The sequence below is a fragment of the Lynx rufus genome, unplaced genomic scaffold, assembly GCF_022079265.1.
Source record: "Lynx rufus isolate CCGP_SWC_20201006 ecotype Redwood Valley unplaced genomic scaffold, mLynRuf1.p SCAF_6, whole genome shotgun sequence".
NCBI lineage: Eukaryota > Metazoa > Chordata > Mammalia > Carnivora > Felidae > Lynx > Lynx rufus.
In genome coordinates, this window is record NW_025814878.1 from 69,139,263 (window position 1) to 69,164,164 (window position 24,902).

General features: G+C 40.1%; 1 long non-coding RNA gene and 2 other non-coding genes across 3 annotated transcripts; all 3 read left to right on the top strand.

Annotated features, from left to right (window-relative positions):
• Window positions 1–622: 622 nt before the first annotated feature.
• Window positions 623–5,792, top strand: LOC124528955 (uncharacterized). The gene is made up of 6 exons (XR_006966257.1): window positions 623–661; window positions 1,205–1,254; window positions 1,350–1,428; window positions 1,528–1,593; window positions 1,906–1,975; window positions 2,191–5,792. It is a non-coding gene; the product is annotated as an uncharacterized LOC124528955 (long non-coding RNA).
• LOC124529516 (small nucleolar RNA SNORD50) lies at window positions 1,710–1,777 on the top strand. Its single transcript, XR_006966403.1, has one exon. It is a non-coding gene; the product is annotated as a small nucleolar RNA SNORD50 (small nucleolar RNA).
• LOC124529514 (small nucleolar RNA SNORD50) lies at window positions 2,029–2,098 on the top strand. Its single transcript, XR_006966401.1, has one exon. It is a non-coding gene; the product is annotated as a small nucleolar RNA SNORD50 (small nucleolar RNA).
• Window positions 5,793–24,902: the final 19,110 nt, after the last annotated feature.

Below are 24,902 nucleotides of genomic sequence, written 5' to 3' on the forward strand. Positions count from 1 at the left end.
CGGCTGTCCCGCAGAGGCGCGGTATTCTCGCCATGGACCGCAGGAGAAAGGCGGTGCTTTCACATACTTTTTTCACCTAAGCACTTCTGCACGCCAGTTTATCTTTCTGTGAGTGCGGAGACCAGTGCCCGCCAGCTCCTGCGGCGCCCGCTGGGCGTCAACTCCCGCCGCGCCAAGTCAGCCCGACTTTTCGAGATGCTCAAATGCTGAGGCCGTCCTGCGCTACAAAACTCAAGCCCACTCCCGGCCCCAAGCCGGCCAATCTGTTCAGGGCGCATTTGGCCCGGGGCAGGCGGTAGACTCGCCTCCAACTGCGGCTGTTAGTTTGAATTCTGGCGCCACTCCCACGCCACGTAGAGCTATACTCGGAAGCGACGGATCTTCGAGCGCAGCGGGCGCGCACCGGGGACTGGGCGGGCGTGCAGCGGGCGGGCGACGCGCGCACCACGCCCCGGAAGCAGCCCCCGAAAGAAAAGAGCCGCCGCGCGCGCTCCCGCTCTCTCCCCTCAGGAAACGGCCACGCCCCCGTCATCTCCCGAGTCCAATAGACGCGAGAGGGTGGGGCGGCCTCGGTCTGACTCAGGGGAGGCTATAAAGGGAACTGCTGGCAGCGCAGCTCGGTCTTTTACGTCTGGATTTGGGAGGCGTTGTGTCGTTTTCGGTGAGTGGGCGCTGTGGGCGAGGACCCGAGCGGGCCGTATTGGAATAGACTGAGGTTCGCTGCAGTATTGTGAGAAGATTAGAGATTTGAGTTTAGGGTGCTGTGTGTAGAAAACTTGCACGTGGAAAACACGCAGCCGGGCCGCCACGTGTCCTGAGTGGTAGTGGTGGCGGCAGGCTTCGAGCTTAGGCGTGTGGAGGCTGGTGCTGATGGCCACTAGCGCTGTGCGCGGCCTGCTTGCTAAACGCCGACATCCGGCTGGCCAAGCCTGAGCGGCGGCGGGAAAACCATATTCCCGGTATTTGGGGCAGGGAGTTTTACGTTGAGCAAGAGGCCTTTGATAAGGAGAGTGTCGTTTTCTCGTCGCGGATCAAAAGGTCATTTGAAAATGGGCAGCCCTGACGTTGCCTGAGATTGAGTTGTATTGTGCCCAGGTGGCGCTGTGTGCAAACCAGATTAGTGATTGGGAAGATTTTAGTACTGAAAACCTTCAACTGTCATTCTGTAAGAATGCTTAGTTTTAAATATTTTGGTCCCCTTCAGGAACAATGGCTCTCAGTGGCATAACGGAGCTGTTACCTGGAGATGTTCACGTAAGTACTGTTGAGCTTAGTTTTTAAACTGAAGAAATAAACCTGTTGATTTACAGGAAAAGATGGTGCATCATTTGTAATTTGCTTCCCACTAGATACAAAGGAAAACTAGAAAATACGTGAGGGAATATTTGCTGGGAAATTACTTGGTTGGAACCTGACCATTTTACCCAGGTATGTGTTGGGCTAATAATTTGATTGTTGGGCTACTTTGATTCAGTGCGATTAGTCCATATGTAGATTAAAATGAAAATTTTTTTTGTCCTTGAACAGCATCCTGGGAGTTGATGAATACTAACAGACCTACAAATGTCACTGGCTAGCAACGTAATTTTTAAAGTAAGTTGTGTGACTTACAAGATCAACTGTAGTGTTTCTAATGAAGTGCTTACCTCTTAAAGTTGCTTTGGCTTACAGTAAATTTCACTGTAACATAATTTAGTGGATTATGGTCTTATCAATGATGAAATCTATCCCGAAGCTGACCACCTGAAGAAAAACATACGGATTCGGCTTCTGAGATAAGACTGAAGTTTTTATAGTCTGGATTTTGTAACTGAGAGGGTTCTGTTAGGTTATAAATCTTGTAGGGGGAGAACTGCTAACCCAAAATGTGTTGTGGGTTTTTTGTTTTTTTTTCTCTGCCAACAGTGAGGGGTCACTGTCTTTCCATTGAAAGAGGCCAGTTTGCTGTGACCTTCCTAAGATGTAACCCGTTTCTGTGAGTAGAAATTTTTTCCCTTAACAGTTCATCAGTACTTTGTCCTTGGTCTTAATCCATGATGATCTTATCCCGAACCTGAATATCTGTTGAGAAAACTTATACGGATCTGGCTTCTGAGATAGACCATTATAAGGACAATGATATTTTTAAAAATTCTTTGGCTCTTTTGATGTTGGTAGTCTTGTAAATCTCAAATGTTTTTCCTTTTCTAGGGTTAATACCACCAGATTTACTTGTGAAAAATCGATAAGGAAAAGCTCTTCATTTAACTGACATAGGAAGAAAACCTACAAATCAAGACAATATTTTTTTATTTCTGTAAACAGGTTATGAAACTGCATCAGATTCAGATTAATGTATTTGTAAGATTTAAGCCATTACTTTTTATGTCATACTGCCCTAGAGAATCCTAACCTGTTAAGTAGATTACTTTGTAGATCTATTTCTATTTTAAATACAGGAATGCAAAGGAAGGTACATATTTTTAATGGAGAAGTCTTTGATTTCAGTTAACCAGACTTGTAATCAGCTTATTGTGAATGTTTCACCTTTGGCCACCTGTTTGAATTTAAAATCTACAATTGTAATTAAAGCTGAGTGAAAATTTACACTGAATATTGTGGAAAAGTCCTTAGATTTTTATGGAGAGATGACTCATTTTGGCAGTATCACACGGTACAGATCATGTTGGGTTTTGTAGCGTACTGAATATTACTGGATTAGTGGTGAGCAAAACGGAAAGACTGAGTCTATTACTGGGGGAGGGGAAAATACCAGGTATTAGTGGTTCTAATTACTGAATTCTGGAATGTTTGGTCCTAATAAATTACAGTTTGAAAGGATGCTTAAGATGGAAAATGTGAGGGACACCTTGGTGGCTCAGTAAAACATCTCAGCTCCTCCATGCTGGGCATGAAACCTACTTTAAAAAAAAAAGATGGGAAAATGTGGAATGCTGAAAATGAAGAGAGCACAGCATGACAACGGGTCATGGGGGAAGTTCACTGATAAAACCAAACATTGCATAGAATGGATTTAGTGTAGACAGTAATAGCATCTGATCTAACCAAGATGGTTTGGCCCCATGCATGATCATTTTCCCTAAATAGCTACATGAATAAATTGTTGCTAAGCCTATACTTCAGTGTTAGTCAAAAGAATATTCTTGTCAGCTTATGATTATGAACTACCTTTTTTCCTAAAATGTTTTCTTAGTGAAAATACAACGTTGGACCCATGTAGTTTAAGAGGCTCAGTGACAACCATGCCATTTAGTGGGTAGTTACATAGTAGATTTGCTCACGTATTGCAATGGTGTACAAAATGCACCTTGGAAAATGTATATTGAAGCCATATTAAAATAGGTATTAATGCTGTCAGACTTCAAATAATCTAGGTCTCCACACACTTATATGGTAGGTGCAAGGAATTCCACAGTGGCCATACAGTCATGAGAACATGTAGAATGAACTGTAAGTCTGCAGGAAATAACCATGCTTTACATGGATTATTCATAGGAAGCAAGAGTTCCCTAAACTGAGACACCAAGGTGTGGTCCCCTTAATGCAAAGGCCTTAAGGCTTGCTAAAATCCAGCAAAGGGAAAAGCCACTTGGTATAACAGATTACATGTGTAATGGGATTTTGCTATATTAACAAAAGAAAAGTGATTGGGGTCTGTACAACCTTTTCAAGAAACTGTACCCTTTTTGACAAAGCTGGCACCTCACTTCAAAACAAGTTGTGAAATAGATAAAATTTGCTTTGGAGCACTCTGACCTCTTCCTGCAATTTCTATTGTTGCTCCTTACCCTCTCAATTGATCTGGTAATATGTCACATGTCTTTAGTTTATTATAATGTGCATTTTATGGATTGCAGTGTTACTGGGCTCTGCTAAGGAGGTTAGAAGTAAAACACTTCCTATGTCCTCATTTTGTTAATAGCGACATGAAATGCCAAGAAAGCCAAAGGCAGGCTATAAAGAAAGTGAGAAAAAATGTCTTGAGATTGAAGAAGTGGATTTGAGTCAAAACCATCTCAGATGAGATGTGAGAAAGATAACATTTTTGGCATAAACACTTGGAGCAAAGATTGTATGCTCCAGGATCTCAGAATGATGAATTTGAAATTTAGGTATCAATTGTGTGGTTAGATGTAGGACAAACAAGGTAGAAGATAGGCTGAAATGTTTTGGGGTGACAGTAAAAACCTATGGTTATTTGAATTCTCTAAAACATTTTCAGGGGGAAGGCACATAGCAGAAAATCACATTTAGTCCCTTTGACTCTATACAGAGTGTACACTTGAACAAGTAAGTCAGGTCCAAAAAGGTACGCTTTAGTGGAATTAAGCTTGAAAGCTCAACATGTTATAATTGACGTCAGGTGGCATTAAAATTACTAATTGTTTCAAACCTGTAATATACCTAAATGATATTTTTCATTCATACAACGTGGTGTGGACTGTCATTCTACTAGCCTTCTGTTTTATGAATGTTAACATACCAGGTATTCCTTTCAAGTCCTGGCTAAGGGACTTAACCCTCTGAGCATATGTGCAATTTAATAGAGAACTTAATGGAGACAAAGCCTTCAAGACCTGAGGAATAAAAGACTACGGCTATAATAGACTGGGATCTGCTTCGTTAGGACTGATACCAGAAGTTGAAAGCAAAACCTACATGTGTCTGGCTTTAGTGGCTTTAACCAATAGGAATGCTTTATGCCTTCCATCACGCTTCCAGGTTATCTTCAAATATAGTAGGCTCAAACCTACCGTTTGGTGCTTTCTAAAATTCTGTTGCCAGAAATCCAGTATCAACTGCACTTCCCAATCAAGTGCTCACTGAATTGATAATACACTTCATAAATCCTTAACTGTTTACCCATCCTGTGTGGAATCTTGGTTGTGCTCAGGTTTTTAACACCCAATTTCCCAGTTAGAATATTTATTTGAATTCCAGCCTTCTAGGATAGTCTGCTTATCTTTTGCTGGTCCTTCCTCCCTTTAGGTGGGGACTCTCTTATCTTTCCTCCCAAAAGCTTGGTTCTGGATCCAAGTAGCACTCACAGCATAGTATAGTAATTATAATTGCCTGACTGAATATTGCCACTGCCTCTGGCCTTGGTGCACCTCACTGATTCTACTTATTTGGATATGTATGAAGATCAGATCAAAGCACAAGTTTGCCATGAGGTGCTGGAAGGTTTATGGACCATCTTGGGGTGGAGGAGAGGGTATCTTTTCAAAATGACAATCGAACTCCTTGGTCTCATTCTTACAAGACCTGGCCTCTTTCCCTTATTACTAGTCCACTGCTAGAGTCCTGTCATGCCATGTGGCTGAGTTACAACAAAATGAGTTAATGTCACAGAACCCCTGAGTACACTATAATCGAACCTTTTTGGGAACTTAATTATGCCCATTCAGTTGATTCTAATTCTTTTCAAAATAGTATTAATAATGTAAAAAGCATTTAAGAATACTCAGAAATTAGCATTTGAGGAAAATAACATTTACACATATAATGTGTTACTTAGGTCAGTAAACTTTTGACATATCCTTGCCTCCTAACTATATAAAGTATAATTGTACATTTTTAAATGTACAGTTTGATGAGTTTTTCCTTTGATACACACCCGTGAAAACATAAGTTTTAGAGAAGTACAGAGTTAAGAGATCTGAGCTGGAGAAATAAAATTGGGAATCATCCACATGTGGATGGTGTGTTTAAAGCCATAAGATTACATGAGATCACCAAAGGAGTGAATATAGATAAAAGGAGTGTTCCAAGAGTTGAGTCCTGGAACATTCTAAGAGTAGGGGATTTTGGGTTTAGTTAAAATCCTGGAGATTATTTTGTGCCTGGGTCAAAAATTGAGAAGCAGAAATCTATTGTCAAGTCCAACTGCTATATCAAGAAAAGGAACTAGATGGAAAATCAAGGAGTTTTGGAATAAGAGCAAGGGTGAAAACTAAGCAAATAATTGGGCTATAGGGCTGGAGATAGCCTTGATTTAATGCAGAGCCTTAGCATAGAAATTGAAGGAGTTAATATCTGAGAAAGACTTTGTAAATTATCGGGCAAAGTAGTCTTCAGGAAAGAATAAGATAAGGAATTTAGGAAGTATGATAAGGGTTTTCATCAGACACTGCAGACTTAGAGAAGTGGAGTTAGCTACAGACAAGTTAGAGGTTTGTCTTCCAGAGCCAAAGTGCCTGCTGAGGCTAAAAACTACCGATTTTAATAGTTAATCAGCATAATTATTCACTGTTCTCCTATGGGACTTATCTGCCTGGGAGCAGGAAGCAAATCAGTGGATTCATCCAAAATTAGGAATAAAGTGGCCAGGAAGAGCAAAACAATAACAAGCCAAGAGAATTGATTTGGTAAAAGTGTTATTAAAATTATTAACCTTGAGATCCAGTCTGATTAGGGAAAAACACAAAACAAGTGAGGGTCCCAAGTGAGACAAAGATCATATGTACCATGAAAACTTACTGTTGAAAACTAGGTAAAATAAGGCCCTCTCCAGTTATACCACAAAATGACGCATAGTGTGTTGTATTCTGATTGTTGGTTTCTCTCTCTGGCCCTAGAATGTGAATCCTTTACAAAAATAAACTGTGCCGTTTAATCTCAAATTTTGCCTAGAACAATGTAATGACTCCCATAAGAAATTGTCTAAATGGAATTCAATTTGTGTATCTAAGGTGGGCAACAATGATGTGATTTAACCTCTCCAAAAGGGGTAAAAGAAATAAAAGTTGGAAGGTGTTTTGGACAAATACTTGTGTTCCCCCAAATCCATATGTTGAAGCCCTAACCCTAGTGTGGCTATATTTGTAGACAGAGCTCAAAAGAAGTTAACTGAGTTTAAATAAGCTCATAAGGGTAAGGCTCTGATCTGGGAGGAGGAGTGTCCTTATAAAAAAAGACACCAGAGAACTCACTCTCTCCCTCTCCCCTAGCACACCCACAAAGAAGAGGTCACATGAGCACACAGTGTGATGGTGACCACCCACAAGCCAAGACAAGAGGCCTCAGAATGTTGAACTTCCAGCCTCCAGAACTGTGAGAGAAAATTCATTTCTATTGTTTAAGCCACCCAGTCTGTGATATTTTGTTATGGCAGCTCTAACAGACTAAGAAGCAGAGGATAAATGGCCACTGCTATAATTTGGGGAGTTTATATTTAGCTAAAGAATTATGAGTAATAACTATGAAAAAAGCCCATGCAATGTAATCTCTCTGGCTTTATACATTTTCCCTTTAGGTTTCTATTTATTACACTGGAACTAAATCTACAATGTACTTTCTTATTGAATATTAGCAAACACAGCTGCTAGTCACAAAGCTTCCTCTCCACTTGTTTCATCATCAAGTTCAATTATTTGAGAAATAGGTAATTTCTCAATAAAAAATACTAGGGAAGAGGGACACCTGGCTGGCTCAGTCAGTAGAGCATGTGACCCTTGATCCTGGGGTCATGAGTTCAAGCCCCATGTTTGGCATAGAGCTTACTTAAAAAATAAAAATAAAAATAAATCAGTAAAGAAACCAGAAATTGAAATGAAACTATCTTGGATAGAAAGTGAATGTTGTCTGAGGTCTTATGCTTCACAGGAAAAACTTTTTAATATAAATGAAATTCTTTCATAATCACCTCATATAACAAATTATTTAGGCTTACTAAATATTTCAGTCTAAAATTTCCTTTTTCTTTTTTTTTTTTTAATTTTTTTTTTAATTTTTTTTTCAACATTTATTTATTTTTGGGACAGAGAGAGACAGAGCATGAACGGGGGAGGGGCAGAGAGAGAGGGAGACACAGAATCGGAAACAGGCTCCAGGCTCTGAGCCATCAGCCCAGAGCCCGACGCAGGGCTCGAACTCACGGACCGCGAGATCGTGACCTGGCTGAAGTCAGACGCTTAACCGACTGCGCCACCCAGGCGCCCCTAAAATTTCCTTTTTCTATAGAAACATTAAGATTGCAGTAAGTTTTGGGGTACCTGGGTGGCTCAGTTGGCTAAGCATCTGACTCTTGGTTTTGGCTCAGGCAATGATTCATAGTTTGTGGGATCAAACCCCATGTAGGTCTCTGTGCTGACAGAGCAGAGCCTGCTTAGGATTTTCTCTCCCTCTCTCTGTACCTCCCTGCTCACGCTCTCTCTCCCTTCCCCTCCCGCTCTCAAAATAAATGAAATAAACTTAAAAAAAAAAAGATTACAATAAGTTTTAACTTAACATTTTTTATAACTGATAGGTCACACCTATCATGATATTGTTCCCTGTTTAATGAAAGATGCTTAATATAAAATAGTTACTGACACTTTCATAGCTCTTTTTATTTTTCACAATACTTTGACATATATTATCTTGGGTTCTCCCCCAGAGAAACCCTGGAAGGTAGATAAGGTAGGCATTATTTAGTATTCATTTATTTTATATGTGATAAACTAAGATTGATATATTTAAAATATAAGCTGGTTAAGTTCCAGGTCAGTGGAAGGAATGATTTCATCATCTAATGTATTTTGTATTGTTTTTTAGTTTTGGTGCCACATTTAAGAAAACAGTGACAAACTAGGAAGTATCAAAAAAAAGAAGACAAAGGTTCTAGAAACCATGTCATTTTGGGTGATCTTTTAAGATCTTGGAAATATTGAACCTGAAGAAATGAAAGTCAAGGGAAAACATAATGACTATTTTAGGGGTGCCTGGGTGGCTCAGTCAGTTAAGAATCTGACTTTGGCTCAGATCATGATCTCATGGATTGTGGGTTTGAGCCCTGCATCAGGCTCTGTGCAGACAGCTCAGAGCCTGAAGCCTGCTTCAGATTCTGTGTCCATCTCTCTCTGCCTCTCCACTGCTTGAGCTCTGCACCCCCCCCCCAAATAATTAAACATCAAAAAAATGAAACACACGATGACTAGTTTTAGATATTTGAAAGTGTATCAGATGGGGTAATAGTAATAATAATAATCCGATGTGATAGGTACTATTAATTTTTTTTAAGTTTATTTACTTATTTTGAGGGAGAGCACACAAGAACATGAGCAGAGTTGGGGCAGAGAGAGAAGAGAAAGAATCCTAAGCAGGCTCCATGCCATCAGCACAGAGCTCAATATGGGGCTCAGACTCACAAACTGTGAGATTGTGACCTGAGCTGAAATGAAGGGTCGGACGCTTAACCAACTGAGCCATCCAGGCATCAGTAGGTACTATTAGTATGCACATTTTACAGATGAGGAAATTGAAACTTAGAAAGGTAACCTAATGAAGGTCGCATAGGAAGTGAAGGAATTGGAATTTAAAATCTGGCAGTCTAAGTCCAGAGATGGTGTTCTTACCCCACTAAATTCCTTCCCCAAAGGAGTAGTTAAATGTTTCTCTAGAAGGCATAAAGGAGATCAATGAAATAAATAAAAAGAGACCATCCACAAACGAGCCTAAAAATGAGTTCCCAATATGAGAATGTGCAGCCTCCATATCATAGTCTCTTGTCAGTGTGAGTTGGAGGAAGGAGGCTGGCCCTAATCAACTTTGAAGACCCTTCTAAGTCTAAGTTCAGATTTTTGATTTGCCCAAGGTAACCCAGCTACTTAATGTCCAAAATGACAACCAATATCTTCTATCCCTTTTTCAGTCCAGTATTCAGTCCAATAAGTGTAATGTCCCAGTTTTTTCCAGTGGTAATATAAATTTCCTCAAAATTCATTAATCCGTGAGAGTGGGTAAAATCACATTATGTTGTACTGGCTCACTGCCCATCTGTTAACACAGGACCTCTTGCCCATATAAAATTCCTTCAGAGAGGCCCATTAGAGTATCTTACATGTATTCACAAATAAGTCTCCCAATGCTCTTCCTGATATTCTGCCTATTACTATGGCCCCTTTATTGGGTACCGCCATACATCCAGTGCCTCCCACTAAGCATCAAAGTCTCCTTTCTTGCTGACACTATCATGGTCCAGAGAGGTGTTGTATTCTCATATCCTTCTCCTACTGCTATGCCTCATAAAAGAGAAATCTGTGCAGTTCTTCTTGTTCCTTCTGTCTCACAAAGCCCCTCAAAAAACAGTCCCTTCAGCTTTTTTTCATAGATGTTTTTCCATGAGGGGCACCTGGCTGGCTCAGTCTGTAGAGCATGCAACTCTTGGTCACGAGGTCATGAGTTTAAGCCCCACATTGGGAGTAGAGCCTACTTTAAAAAACAAAATAAAAAATAAAAACGTATCCTAGATGTTTTTCCATGGCACTAAGACCTGGTGCCTGTAGTCAGGCTTGGGCTTAGAACTTCCCTATCTTTCTCTGCCACATCTCTAATCTCTTCTTAGCAGACTCTCACCCTGCAATTCATCCTAAGAATCTGGAAGGTTCAGCCTCATGAGTCCAGACAAATCTGAATCTCAGATTAAGCTTAACCCTGCTATATTAATAGTAGCCTGAAATCCATATTGTTTTTTTTTAATTTAATGTTAATTTAGTTTTGAGAAAGAAAGAAAGAAAGAAAGAGAAAGAGTGTGAGAGGCAGAGAGGGGGAGATACAGAATCCGAAGCAGGCTCCAGGCTGTGAGCTGTCAGCACAGAGCCTGATGCGGAGCTCGAACCCACAAACCACATGATCATGACCTGAACTGAAGTCAGACACTTAAACAACTGAGCCACCCAGGCGCCCTTGAAATCCATATTTTTTTAAAGATTTTATTTACTTTTGAAGTAAACTCTATACCCATCGTCGGGCTCAAACTTAAGACCCTGAGATCAAGAGACATGCTCCACCAACTGAGCCATCCAGGCACCCCCAAGTCACTTTAATAAACCATTTTTACAAAAATGTTGCCAATAGTTGATCAATTTAATTACATTAGAACATAGACATTAAGTTCACTAAACTTCTCTGAGGCAATAGTAAGCTATATTCTTTGGTACATCTCAATTCTCATCTTTTAGTTTCATCACTGATGAAGACTTTCAGCTTATATTACATTTCTTTTTCAAAAATGAATGCAATAACATTGCTCAGAGTCTGATCATATACCTAGAAATGTTAGGCTAGTTTTGAAATCAATGGACCTGCCTCTCATGTAGAGTCTTATGGATCATTGAAAAGATTTTACTCTAGGGGCGCCTGGGTGGCTCAGTTGGTTAAGTGTCTGACTTTGACTCAGGTCACGATCTCGCAGTTTGTGAGTTCGAGCCCCGCATCAGGCTCTGTGCTGACAGCTCAGAGCCTGGAGCCTGCTTCGGATTCTGTATCTCCTCCTCTCTCTGCCCCTCCCATGCTCATGCTCTGTCTCTCAATAATAAATAAATGTTAAAAATTAAAAAAAAAAAAAAAGATTTTACTCTGAGTAAATTGGGAACGACTGCAAAAGAAAACAGAGGGGTGCCTGGGTGGCTTAGTCAATTAAACATCTGACTCTTGATTTCAGCTCAGGTCATGATCCAGGGTTGTGGGATCAAGCCCTGTGATGAGCGTGGAGCCTGCAGCCTGCTTGAGATTCTCTCTCTCCCTCCGCCCCTTCCCCTCCCCCCCCACGCTCTCTCTCTCTAAAATAAAGAAGAAAAAAAAAAGGAAACAGAAACTCAAAGAGTGATTCATAGCATCAAAACATGTGAACTCTACCCCCTAGGACCCAGATTGTAGTCTCTATCATTTACCATTAAAAGGAAACAAGGCGCATTGGAGAAATGACTGATTGCAGATCTGAGGCAAGAAATGTATAAGATGAACCTGGTACACCTTTGCTATAGCAGAGAGCAAGAAAGCTGTCAAAGACTGCTAAGATTGTATTAAAAGAACTAAGGAGCCAACCTGGAGTATCTTCTACCATCCGAAGATGTAATGTAGACTATTACAAAGGATAATAACTACAATAGATAGAAACACATAAAATATGTTCAAATCTATGAATTCATAATGATACCAAAACAAAACAAAACTATTTTTGATGCTGTTAGAGGATGTTGGTAAACCAATTTATCAATTTCAGAACTGGCAAATAAAGGGACTTTCCAACACCAACTCTAGTAACAGATAGTCAAATAGAAGGTAAGAAAGTTTCTCTTTATTGATGTATTCTAGTTAATAAATGAAAAAGATTGACATAGTTAGAATGTCACCACTTTGCAAACATCTAATGAGTTAATGTATCTAAGCGATGATCGTCAATGGCTGCTAACATCAAGAAAAAGAGAAGCAAACTGAATATAAGTAGTTGATTGGATGTTTTGAGGCATGTCAATGATATACTGATACTTAAAGAGCCACTTTCCACAGGAAATATGCTTTAAATATTTTTTTCCATTAAAAGTGATATATTTACCCTAAGATATTAGCACTCTCCATTCTTTGCAATAATGTCACACATCTGCAAGATGTCTCACCAGTCTCCCCAAAAAGAGTTCCTTGAATGAGTCTAACAAAACTCTAGAAAACTAGTTATTAACATGAATAAAATAGCATGAGATTTATCACTTCAGCTTCAGTTGCATCTTGGGGAGATGAGTTTGTTTCATACACTTTAAACTCTTCTGTCAACTAGTGATAACAGTCCTGACTATAGTATCATTGTCTACCTCAATAAACAGCCATATCTCAGGAAGGGAAATATGCTCAATACCATGGTAATGTTTATTCTAGATAAATGTTTCATAGATGATTCATATTATAGTACCCCAAATTTCTTTGAACATTCTTCTTAATATAGAATAAATACAACCTCTTAAATTTAGATCCAGTGAAATCCAAATATAAGAAACCATCTCCTGGGGCACCTGGGTGGCTCAGTCAGTTGAGCATCTGACACTTGATTTCAGCTCAGTTCATGATCCTGGAGTCATGGGACTGAGCCCCACATTGGGCTCTGCACTGAGCATGGAACCTGCTTAAGATTCTCTCTTTCAAAAATTAAAATAAATAAATATCTAAAAATTAAAAAAAATAAACTGTCTCCTATGCAGTTTTCTGTTTGCCATTTACTAGAAATTTAAATTACTTATCAATTTTTAACTTGAATGAAGAATGGAGGCGCCTGGGTGGCTCAGTTGGTTGAGCATCTGACTCTGGATTTTGGCTCAGGTCATGATCCCAGGGTCGTGAGATCAAGCACCACATTGGGCTCTGCACTGAGCAAGGACCCTCCTTGGGGTTCTTTCTCTCTCTCTCTCTCTCTCTCTCTCTCTCTCTCTCTCTCTCCCCCCCTCTGTCCTCTCTCCCCCTTCTCCCCTGTATGTGCTCTCATGCCACTTGCTCTCTCTAAAAAAAGAAGAAGAAAAAAAAAGAATGATGTACAGAACACGAACTTCCAGAGTAAGTAAAATATACATTTTCAACTTTAGGCACAGGTTCTGGAGTATTTAAATGTATCTAATTTCCTAAAAGTTATATTTTTGTTTTTCTTTTTTACCTATTAAAAAATTATAAAAAGAAAAAATTATAAAATGTATAAAAATGTAAAAAGAAGGAAGGTATTAAGAGTAAAATGAAAATAATAATTCCACAAATCTGAGATAACCACTGTAAAAAATGTTTTATTTATTTCTGTATGCAGATATAAATTTTAATAAAATTTGAATTATGCTGTATATGGTTTGTTATCCTAATTTAAAAAAAATTTTTAATGTTTATTTGTTTTTGAGAGACAGAGAGAGACAGAGTGTGAGTGGGGAAGGGGCAGAGAGAGAGAGAAAGACACAGAATCTGAAGAAGGTCCAGGCTCTGAGCTGTCAGCACAGAGCCTGACACGGGGCTTGAACTCACAAGCCATGAGATCATGACCTGAGCCGAAGTCGGATGCTCAACGGACTGAGCCACCCAGGGGTCCCCCTAATGTTTTTTTTTACTTAATATTCTATAGTGACAATTTTCTTTTTTTTTTTCTTTTTTTTTTTTAACGTTTTATTTATTTTTGAGACAGAGAGAGACAGAGCATGAACGGGGGAGGGTCAGAGAGAGAGGGAGACACAGTCTGAAAGAGGCTCCAGGCTCTGAGCTGTCAGCACAGAGCCTGACGCGGGGCTCAAACTCACGGACAGTGAGATCGTGACCTGAGCCGACATCGGACGCTTAACCGACTGAGCCACCCAGGCGCCCCTATAGTGACAATTTTCAATGCCTCTAAAAATTCTTCTACTCATTGTTCTCACTGGCAACATCTAGGAAACTTCATTTTTATGGATATTCAATAACTAACCAATTCCCTAAGACTGAAAATTTCGATTGCTTTGAATTTTGTCATGATGACAAATTTTACAGCAATAAATATTCCAAACAATAATGCTACACTGGTTATTTCTGGATAGTGGGTTTATATTACCATCCATGAATTAAACAGTTCTGATAATGTATCTTCTCACATCCATTTGCAGCCATTCTAGTCCATACTGCACCCCATCATGTACCCTCTCTCCCAGTCTTTTACACTGCTCAGTCTATAGGGGTAAGAAACTACCTAACATCCTTAACCATGTTTTTATACATACCTTCCAGCTCCTTGCCTTAAGTAAATTGTGCTTCTCTCCTGAGGGCACCACTTCCCCTTGCATCCTTTTTTTTTTTTTTAAGTAGCCTCCATACCCAAATGGGGCTCAAACTCACAACCCCAAGATCAAGAGTCAAATGCTCTACTACCTGAGCCAGCTAGGTGCCCCCCTTTGCAGACTTCTGAAGCCATTTCCCTCATGTGTGGAAGTTAAAATCCAATATCTTCCTTGCACCCTACTGCCACTTCTTGACAATTATTTCTCCATCTTTATGTACAACCCCCTGATTTTTTTCATGTTCATTCCACCTGACTGGCCACCCTGTGTCCTGCCTTAAGGCTATTATTTTCCAACTGTCTAGTTACTTACCCTTATTAAATTTTGAGGAGTTGAGGACCAGCTTTGCTGTGCTATTCTGTATCATCTGTTTCCAATGTCTGCACATCAATGTCTTAACAATTTGGTTTCTCAGTTCTTTGATTTCTTCCATTTTCTCCTCTCTACACCCAGCACTCTTACCTGGGATCTACTGGCCTTCAAGGAGCCATGATGGAAATCAAGGGGTCTATGAACTTGGGTAGGGAAAAAGCTATTATCTTCAGTTTCATGAAGCATCAACTGAAATGTAATGTTTATTTCAATAACAAAAGTAGGCAATATACCAGAGAACTATTAGCAGTATCTATGAATTTATCACCAATAGAAAACACAGCTATTTTTATACACATTGCATTTCAGTTACTATCATATACAAATAATTAAAAAATTTTATTTATGCTTATTTCTACTTAGGAATTATGGTCCTTTTTAAGCCTGCCACTAGATCTTGTTTAATGCAAAGAAGCACATTATCTTAGTCCATTCAGGCTGCTATAACAATATACCACATACTAGGTAGCTTATTAACAACAGAAATTTATGTCTCACAGTTATAGGGGCTGGAAGTGCAAGATCCAGTATGCCAGCATGGGTGGGTGAGAGCACTCTTCTGGGTCACGGTTTCTCATTATATCCTCACATAATGGATGGGAGTGAGGGAGCTCTTTGGGGTCTCTCTCTCTCTCTCTCTAAATTTATTTATTTTTGAGAGAGTGCACATGAGAGTGGGGGAGGGACAGAGAGAGGCATGAATCCCAAGCAGGCTCCGCACTGTCAGTGCAGAGCCCAATGCGGGGTTTGAACCCATGAACCAAACTGTGAGATCATGACCTGAGCAGAAATCAAGAGATGGACACTTTGGGAAAGGGTCTATTCATTTCTTCTGCCCATTTCACCACTGGCTTATTTGTTTTGTGTGTACTAGATTTTGGATACTAATCCTTTATCTGATATGTCATTTGCAAATATCTTCTCCCATTCCGTTGGTTGCCTTTTAGTTTTGATGATTGTTTCCTTCACTGTGCAGAAGCTTTTTATCTTGATGAGATCCCAATAGTTCATTTTTGCTTTTATTTCCCTTGCCTTCGGAGACATATCAAATAAATTGCTGTGGCTGAGGTTAAAGAAGTTGCTGCCTGTTTTCTCCTATAGGATTTTGATGGTTTCTTCTCTCACATTTAGGTCTTTCATCCACTTTGAATTTATTGTTGTGTATGGCATAAGAAAGTAGTCCAGGTTCATTCTTCTGAATGTTGCTGGTCTTGACATCACTGCATCGTCTGCCACCACCATCAAAATGAGTTTTCTGTGGTCCCTGCTTCATTGCGTCAGTTTCTCCCAATTCAATATTCAGAGCAAATGCATCCAAATGTCAATTCCAAGATTCTTAAAGTGGGAAATCCCCCCAAATAAAGGATTGGGGTTCTGATGCACATAAGTCATGATAATCAAATAATCAAATCTTAAGCAAAATCCCATAATCAAATCTTTTCATTCAGTGTTCTAATTTTACTAACAGCATTATTAATAGCATTGACAACAATATTATTAATTGGTCGTGATCAGTCTTGAAAAAAAGAGCAGGTTAGGGGCGCCTGGGTGGCTCAGTTGGTTAAGTGTCCAACTTTGGCTCAGGTCATGATCTCACAGTTCGTGGGTTCAAGCCCTGGGTCAGGCTCTGTGCTGACAGCTCAGAGCCTGGAGCCTGCTTGGGATTCTGTATCTCCCTCTCTCTCTGCCCTCTCCCCCTACTCGTGTTCTGTCTCTCTGTCTCTTAAAAATAAATAAATGTGAGAAAAATTTTTTAAAAGAGAAGGTTAAAAATCATGTTCTCAGTTACTCTTCAATTTGAAAGTAAACTATATATTCATTCACTTTATCCAGATTATGACTCTTTCTGTGATGACAAATTTTCCTCCATGAATAAAAAGAAAACTACAGTTCCAAGTGTAAAATTTCTGACCAATGTCTTCTAGTTGCCAAGTTAGCATACATCTGTGTGGTAGTGATAACTTCAAAGATTTTTCCCCATTTCATTAAAAATTGTCCTTAAAGGGGCGCCTGGGTGGCGCAGTCGGTTAAGCGTCCGACTTCAGCCAGGTCACGATCTCGCGGTCCGTGAGTTCGGGCCCCGCGTCGGGCTCTGGGCTGATGGCTCGGAGCCTGGAGCCTGTTTCTGATTCTGTGTCTCCCTCTCTCTCTGCCCCTCCCCCGTTCATGCTCTGTCTCTCTCTGTCCCAAAAATAAATAAACGTTGAAAAAAAAATTTAAAAAAAAAAATTGTCCTTAAAAATGAAAACAAGAAAAAAGTTGAACGCCTAACTGATTGAGCCACCCAGACGCCCCTGGGTCTCTTTTATAAGAGGGGGCTCCACCCTTATGACCTAATCATCTCCCAAAGGTTCAACCTCCTAACACCATCATATTGGTGTGACGATTATGACATTTGGGTTCTGGGGGAACACTAACATTCAGGCCATAGCACACCTACATTACTATAGCATACATTTAATTTGTTTAAATAGTTTTATAACTGTATTTTAATGTAAGACTTTATATGTAATCCTATGTAGTTTGTTGTATGCCCTTAAAAATATTTTTTTCAAAAGGGGTCCATAGGCTTCACCAGAGTGGCAAGTAGTCCACGGCACAAATGATTAAGAACCTCTTCATTGTACAATAGTCTCCCTGTATCTGCAGAGGATACTTTCAAAGACCCCCAGTGGATGTCTAAAACCGTGGATAGTACCAAACCCTATATATGCTATGTTCTTTTCTCATACATACATACCTATGATAAGGTTTAATTTATGAACCAGGCGCATTAAGAGATTAACAACAATAACTAAGGGGCGCCTGGCTGGTTCAGTCAGTAAAGCGTGCAACTCTTGATCTTGGGGTTGTGAGTTTGAACCCCACATTGGGTATAGAGATTAGTAAAACTAAAATCTTTTTTAAAAATTTAAAATAAAAATAACAATAACTAATAATGAAATAGAATAATTATAACAAATACTATAATAAAATTTCTGTGAACATGTTCTTTCTTAAAATATCTTATTGTACTCTACTCACCCCTCTCATGATGATGTGAGATGAAGTGAAGTGAATGATGTAGGCATTGTAAATGAACCCACAGAAAGTGAAACTGTGGATAAGGGGGAACTACAGTATATCAAATATACAGTATTTGATGCCCCAAATGGCTGACTTGCCCCAGCCATTTGCCCTGCTGCAAAAATCGCATAGCAGGGCTGGGGACTCTCCCAGGGCACCTGGGTGGCTCAGTCGACTAAGCATCTCACTCTTGATTTTGGCTCAGGTCAAGATCTCACGGTTCATGGGGTCCCAAAGGACTCTGAGGACAGTGCAGAGCCTGCTTGAAATTCTCTCTCTCCCTCTCTCTGCCCCACTCCACTGTTCACGCATGTTCTCTCTCAAAATAAATAAATAAACATTTTTAAAAAAAATGATACAGCCAGGCAGATTTATGCCATTATATATTCATGGTCTTTACTCTCAACCAGCCCCTCAGTGATTCTAGGCAGTCACCCTTTCCCTTGTTAGTTTTCTCTCCCATTTCAGACTTACTTTTTCCTCCAAACCTCCCAACTCCTCACTCCCATACTTCAACTGTCCCTTCACCTCAGAGATTTCAGCCCTCTCTTCATGGAGAATTTTAAAGACTTCAGCTGACACGATTTCCTTATGCCAGGCACTGTATGTAGCCAATTTTTCCTTCCATCTCATTATAATGGAATGGTGTCCCCTCTGGTCTAAGGCAAATTCTGCCTCCAGTTCTACAAATCACATTCATTCTTGCAATAAATATTGAATCAACACTTCCTATATTTGTTATAAGTTATATCCCTGCCCCCCCAAAAAAGAGACACGTTGAAGACCTAAACCCCAGTACCTCAGAATGTGACCTCACTTGGAAATAGGGTCATTGTAGATGTAATTAGTTAAGATGGGGTGATACTGGAGTAGGGTAGACCCCCTGATCCAATATGACTGGTGTCCTCATAAGAAGATGATCATGTGAAAGCAGAGACACAGAGTGAATGTCATGTTGCAATGAAGGCAGTGATTTAAGTTCTGCAGCTGCAAGCCAAGGAAAGCCAAAGATTATCTGCATACTACCAGAAGCTAGGAAGAGGCAAGGAAAGTTCCAGAGGGAGCATAACCCTGAAAATATCTTGATTTCACACTTCAAGCCTCCAGAGCTGTAAGACATTAAATTTCTATTGTTTTGAGCCACCCAGCTTGCAGTACTTTGTTACATCAGTCCGAGGAAACAAATATACTGCCGTAGGCACAAAACAGTGAACAAAGCAACAATCCCTGGCCTGTTTGTGGAGCTTACCTACCTTCTTAACAACCTGTATATTAGGGCACCTGGGTGGCTCAGTCGGTTGAACATCTGACTTCGGCTCAGGTCATGATCTCACCATCTGTGAGTTCAAGCCCCGCGTTGGGCTCTGTGCTGACAGCTCAGATCCTGGAGCCTGCTTCCGATTCTGTGTCTCCCTCTCTCTCTGCCCCTCCACCACTCATGCTCTGTCTCTCTGTCTCAGAAAGAAATAAACATTAAAAACCTGCATATTGGGGCGCCTGGGTGGCGCAGTCGGTTAAGCGTCCGACTTCAGCCAGGTCACGATCTCACGGTCTGTGAGTTCGAGCCCCGCGTCAGGCTCTGGGCTGATGGCTCAGAGCCTGGAGCCTGTTTCCGATTCTGTGTCTCCCTCTCTCTCTGCCCCTCCCTCGTTCATGCTCTGTCTCTCTCTGTCCCAAAAATAAATAAACGTTGAAAAAAAAAAATTAAAAAAAAAAAAACAAAAAAAACCTGCATATCAAAATAATCCCTTCTTTCTCCTCTATCTTTGACTTCTCCCTCTCTCCTGGCTCCTCCCAACTTTAAGTGTCCAGTATCTTTTTATGCAGAAATTAAAATATCCCTGGCCTTTGCGTTCCTTTCTAACTGACCAGTTATTCCTTGCTCCTTGTTTACAGCCAAATTTCTTGAAATAGTCATCTATACTTGCTTTATATATTGATCTTCTACTCACACTTCACCCTTTGTATTCTCACCTTTCTCCTCCCCATTCCACTGAAATTCCCTTTGCCAAGGTCCCCAGATGAACTTGTCATTAAAGCCAGGGGAACCTTAAAGCCCTCCTTGCTTGATTTGTCAGCAGTATCTGACCATGTTGACCATTCTATCTTCCTGAAATTCTCTTTTCATTTGGTGTCTGAAAAGCTATTCTTTCCTATATTTTCTCCACATTTTGTGACTGTTCCTTCTCAGATTCTTTTTTTTAATTTTTTTTAATGTTTACTTATTTTTGAGAGAAAGAGAGAGCACAAGTGGGGGAGGGGCAGAGAGAGAGGGAGACAGAGAATGGGAAGCAGGCTCCACGCTTTGAGCTGTTGGCACAGAGCCCAATGCAGGGCTCGTCCTTCTCAGATTCTTTTGAAGATGTTTCTTCCATATATATACATGTTGATGTCCCTCAAGATAGTATGCTGGGTCCTTTTCTTTTCTTACTTTGCACACTCTTCCTAAGCAAATCAATAACTATAGTTCCAAGTCAATAACTCTGGTTCATATCTCTCTCCAGAGATTCAGATCTGAATATCCTGTCTATAAACATCACTAACATATGATACATGTACCTCAGACTAACATTTTTAACCTCCTTCCCATCCCTCCATTCCAGTTCTTTCTCTAACATTCCCAGAAAACAACATTTCCATTCTTCCCATTGCCAAAACCATACCATGAACTTATTCCTCACTTCCCTTTCCTTTATCCCTCTACCACCAAGCAATCTACACATGCTACTGGTCTGGTGTCCAAATATTTCTTGAAACTCTGCTTTCCCTCATTTTCAAGGCTACTCCTTAGGATCAGCCACAATCCTCTCTCATCTCAATTATTACACCATCCTCTTTATTTGTCTCCTTCCTCTGTCGTTGCTCTTAGGGCCAGTGTCAGGGGCAGATGACTTGTGCAGTCATGCAGAACCTTCACTCAAAAGAGCCCTTCACTTGGTTTTATGTTCTGAAGTTGCCATCTTGAAATTCTTTTTTTTAATGTTTATTTATTTTTGAGAGAAAGAAAGAAAGAAAGAAAGAAAGAAAGAAAGAAAGAAAGAAAGTGGGGGAGGGGCAGAGAGAGAGAGGAACAGAGGATCCAATGTGGGCTTTATGCTGACAGCAGAAACCCCGATGGGGGGCTTGAACTCACAAACTGTGAGATCATGACCTAAGCCGAAGTTGGACACAACCAACTGAACCACCCAGGTGCCCTGCCATCTTGAAATTCTTAATATTTTTATCTTTGAATTTATATTTTATAAGTGAAGTCCAATGGGACAATACAGCATGTGTGTGAGCAGAGGAGAAAAAGGCAATATACATGTCTGCCTTTTCTTGTCACTCTCTTTCTATATTGTGGCCACAGTGCCTCATGAGCACAGAATTCCAGTAAACCCACGATGTGTGGGAATTCAGTGAGGCTCAAATGAGTACAACGCAAGAGTGTTAAGTGTATGTCAGTAGAAGAAAGCCATGGTTTCCACTGGGGAATCAACTTGTTTTGAGGTTAAAAAGAAGGTAATGGTATTCTAAGAAATGCTTGGGATTCTCTCTCTCTCCCTCTCTGCCCCTCCCGCTGTTCACACTCCTTTTCTCTCTCTCTCAAAATAAATAAATAAATAAATATTTAAAAGAAAGAAGAAAGAAAGAAAGAAAGAAAGAAAGAAAGAAAGAAAGAAAGAAAGAAAGAAAGAAAGGAGGGAAAACCCATACTTACTTTTCCTTCAAGGCCCTCCTGACACAACAGCATGCAAAAGAGTATTGGTAGAAAATGCACCTACCAAAAAGTTAAAGAAAAAGTTGAGCTGGTTTGTACAGTGTTTCCACTGTTCTGAAAGAACAAAATACATATGCATGTATCAGTTATGAAATACAAATTATAAAATTTCAATGATTCTTCATGAGTTGACTGTTCTTATATTTGCATCTAAAACTGACTTTGCACAATATAAAGATGAATGGTAAAATTTATGCTAATAATTTAAATTTTTAATTTTTCTCTAGTTAGAATGTTAAATAACAAATAGAAAGTACCATGACAAATGAAGAAAAAGACTGCAGAAGAATGAAAAAAGGTTTATATTTTAGTACCTATAACACATTTCTCCTGCTTTTTTCAACAAGAAGCCCTACATATATATTTTGTCCTAGACCCAGCAAATTATGTAGCCAGCTCAGGTTGCTCTTCACCAATCCATCCTACAGCAAGTATGAACTAAATTATAAACATTATTAAGTCATTTTTTTGTTTAAAGCCTTTCTGAAATTTGTCAAAACCTTACCCTACAGTTGCACTCTACACAAGGATGCTCAAGGAAGAGAAAAGGATCTGAAATCCAGCTTGCACCCTACCTGCCCTGCTTTGCCCTGCATACCACACCCTGACATGTGGTATGATACTGACCTTAGACCTGGGAGAGGCCCCTACCCTGGACTGCTTGCTTTGTAGTAGTGTTAAATTTAAAGTGCATGGGGGCGCCTGGGTGGCTCAGTCGGTTGGGCGGCCGACTTCGGCTCAGGTCAAGATCTCGCGGTCCGTGAGTTTGAGCCCCGCGTCGGGCTCTGTGCTGACTGCTCAGAGCCTGGAGCCTGTTTCAGATTCTGTGTCTCCCTCTCTCTGGCCCTCCCCCGTTCATGCTCTGTCTCTCTCTGTCTCAAAAATAAATAAACGTTAAAAAAAAATTTTTTTTTTTAAATTTAAAGTGCATGCAAATCAATGGGAGGTCTTGTTAAACCGCAGATTCTGATTTTGTTGGTCTAGGATAAGGCCCAAGATTCTGCATTTTTTTTAAAAAAAATTATTTTATTTTTATTTTAAGTTTTATATTTTTACTTGGGGGGGGGCAGGTGAGGGAGGGACAGAGAGAGAGGGAGAGACTGAGGATCTGAAGCAGGCTCTGCTCTGACAGCAGAGACCCTGATAAAGGGCTCTAACTCACAAACCATGAGATCATGACCTGAGCTTAAGTTGGATGCTTAACAGACTGAGCCACCAGGCACCCCAAAGATTTTATTTAAGTAATCTGTACACTCAATGTGGGGCTCAAACTCACAACCCCTAGATAAGAGTTACATACTCTGCTGACTGAGTCAGCCAGGTGCCAACCAATATTCTGGATTTTTGCAAGCTTTCATGTGATACTCATGCTGCTGGTGCATGGACCACATTTTGAGTAGCAAGGCTTTAGAGAACCCTACTCTTGGGCTCCTCAGGCAATGCCACTTTCATATAAAAATCCCATTTTGGCTCAGATACCCAGAACTATAGAATTCCCTGTCCAAACAATTCTGAAATTATTTCTAACTGTTTGCTGGGGGATAGGGGAATAGTAAATAGAACTAAGACAAGTGGATCAAGAAGTCCACATGTATACGAATGAGGCCCTTTTTGGTGTAGGATGGACTTGGAAGTAGGAAGAGAAGAGGACCAGGATTGAAGTCATATGCCAACATTGAACTCTGATTCTAAGAATTTTGAATTTGAACTTGGTCTTTTAGGTCATTATGAAGTTATAAGTGGCAGGTTAGAAGAATAGAACACATTTAGAATAGAACAACACAATAGTAAATTAGAGTGATCTACAACTTTAAGATGTGGGCCTCTAATTGTACTCTTGCCCTAAGCTCTGCAAATGTTAGGGGCAAGTCTGTGGAGTTTCATCCACCATGAGGAAGTGGCATCTTCTTTAGATAATGACACCCTCCACTGCCCTTTTCACTCTCCAAGGCCAGGCCTGGAGTCTCCAAGTTGCAACTGCCCAGAGTGAATGCTTATTTCTAATTCACACAAAGGCTTAGTGTAAGTTCATGGGATGCAAACAGCATTTTTTAAAAGTAAAATTGAGCATGAAATAGAAAATATAGGAGTGTTTGCACATAGTAAAAATATTATCATGAAATATGATTCATGTATACATATCTATGAAATTTGTAAACTGGTGGCATTGTGAATTATATCTTTTTCTTTTAAAAAAATTTTTTTCTCTTTATAATATTCCAGTACTGACAATTTTATTTTTTTTTTAATTTGTTAGTGTTTATTCATTTTTGAGAGAGAGAGAGAGAGACAGAGAGACAGAGTTTCAGTGGGGGAGGGGCAGAGAGAGAGGGAGACACAGAATCTGAAGCAGGTTCCAGGCTCTGAGCTGTCAGCATAGAACATGACGCTGGGCTTGAACCCACAAATGGTGAGATCATGAGCTGAAGTCGGACACTTAACCACATGAGCCACCCAGGCACCCCTCTATCTTTTTCTTTAAGTCATAGTCAAAAAAGTGTGAAAGCCTCAGTTCTAGATGGTAAAGGACTTCATAATCAGGTTGTGGATTATCTCTTCACTATCACATCTTACAATATTAATTTTCCTTTCCCAGACCTGCCTTCTGCCTATCTAAGCACTTTGCTTTTTTTTTTTTTTTAAGTTTATTTATAGCTGGAACAGGGGATGGGCAGAGAGAGAGACAGAGAGAGAAAATCCCAAGCAGGCTCTGTGCTGTTAGCACAGAGCCCCATGTGGGGCTCGATCTCATGAACAGTGAGATCATGACTTGAGCTGAAATCAAGAGTGAGACGCTTAACCGACTGAGCCTTCCAGGTGCCCCAGCACTTTGCATTCTAACTACAATGAACTTTTCTCAATTTCTAGAAGGCACCATGTTTCTCTTACCCTTGAGTGCTTGCATATGCCTTCTTTCAGCCTGTAATCTTCTTCCTTTATCTCTTCACTTAGATAACACCTACTCAGTCTTGAAGATCTAGTATAGACATCACCTTTTTGTGAATCCTTCTCTGACCCCTAAGTTCAGGTGAGTCACTCTTCTAAGGGCTCCAGTATAATCCTTTCTCCTAGCATTGAATTCATCACCATATTGTATAACTGCTTAGCTGACTTTGGTCTTGTGAGGGAAGCGACAATGACTATTTTATTTATCTGGTCCTCTATTGTTGAGC